This window comes from Pteropus vampyrus, unplaced genomic scaffold (assembly GCF_000151845.1).
Source record: "Pteropus vampyrus isolate Shadow unplaced genomic scaffold, Pvam_2.0 Scaffold134, whole genome shotgun sequence".
NCBI classification, from domain to species: Eukaryota; Metazoa; Chordata; class Mammalia; order Chiroptera; family Pteropodidae; genus Pteropus; species Pteropus vampyrus.
Window position 1 is genome coordinate 4055371 of NW_011888915.1, and position 1621 is coordinate 4056991.

Consider the following 1621-nt stretch of genomic DNA (forward strand, 5'->3'; position numbering starts at 1 on the left):
GAGGATCTAATAAGCAGAAACAGATGCAAGCAGAAGACAGAACTATAAACACACATACAACTTGCTCCTGCAAGTCCTCGAAACAGGAACAGCTGCCTAGCTGGTACCTGTTCCTTCCACACACCATAAGGGAGAGCTGTAATCCGTAAGCCTCGAACAGCTGTTGGCTATTATAGGAGCGTCTTTTGTACCATACTAACTTGTCAGTCAGGAAGGTACAGGCTCCAGGCTATTGGAGTCCTTTTTGGCTTAGTACATTTGCTTTCATTTTCTAAGAATTGTGAACCTGAAATCTTAAAAAAAAATTTTTTTTAAAATCTGTAAATGGTTCAGAGTGGAGAAGCCTTCAGGAACAAGGAGAAGAAGGAGTTTATAAGGCTGGATATTTCCCCGAAGTTCCTGATAAACCCGAGCTGCTATTTGGGAAAGGGGGATACGTTTTGTGACATTTTCAGGCATTAAGATCGAGAAGGTAGATAACGCAGGGTCTTTGCTGCCCTCTACTGGTTATAATGAAGATTAGCGGGAGTTTGAGAGGAGAGACTGCAGCAGATTGCTTCATTCCTTCATTTAATTTTTTCAACACATGGGCGATCACTTTGAGAGTTATGTGGATCTCTGATCACTGTGCTGTACAACTGAAGCCGGTAGATCATTGTATGCCAACTATAATTGAAAAAGAAAACTCATCGAATTGTACAATGTAAATACGAGCAACTAATTGTCTATTATGTTTCTATAAAGCTGGGGAAAAAAAAACCTTAAAAAAATTTTTTTTCAGCACACATTTACTGAACTTATCCTTTGTGCAGATGCTGTGCTAGGCATTAAATACATAAAATATCAAAAATGCTCCTGTCCTCGTGGGATGTACATTCTAGCAAAGAGACAGACTTTGTGTAAGTCAACAAATAAACAATTTAAAGTTATTTAAATGTAATCAACAGGGTAATGTGGGAGAGGTGGCAATTTAAGATTTGGCAGGTGACATGTGAGCTGAGACTGGAAAGGTGAGACAAAGCCAGCTGTCCTGAGAGCGGGGTGGAGGGCTTTCCAGTCAGATGGAGTAGGTATAAACTCTAGAGGCAGAAAAAGAGCTTGGTGGGTCCCTGAACCCCGTGCAGGAGCAGGGGCCAGTATGGAGGGAAGGCCAGAGAGGCATGGAAGGGCCAGGTCACAGGAGAACCCCACAGTCCTCTAAAAACCTTGAATTGCATTCTGGATAAACCTTATTCAAAAGTAGAAGCTATTGAAGTATTGCTATTTTTGTTTTTAAGAGATTATTCTTTTCAAAAATACACATTTGCTAAAGGATACCAATAAAAAAGTTGTCCAGAAATACCAGAAAGTTTAAAAAGGTGCAAACATTAAATAAGTAAACATCTAGAAGAATACTTTGTCTCCTATGTGGATAATGGGATGGTAGGTCACAGGGCAAGACTAAAAGTTAGAGCCAGACGGGGCTGCACGGGAGTCAGGCTGGGCCACAGCGATGTCATGAGGATGCCCAGAACGGGTGGATTTGAGGTGCCTTTGAGAATTGCACCTTTAGGACCCGCTGATGAGTTAGGATGTAGAAGACAGAGAGAGAGAGAGAGAGAGAGAGCGCGCGAGCGAGCGA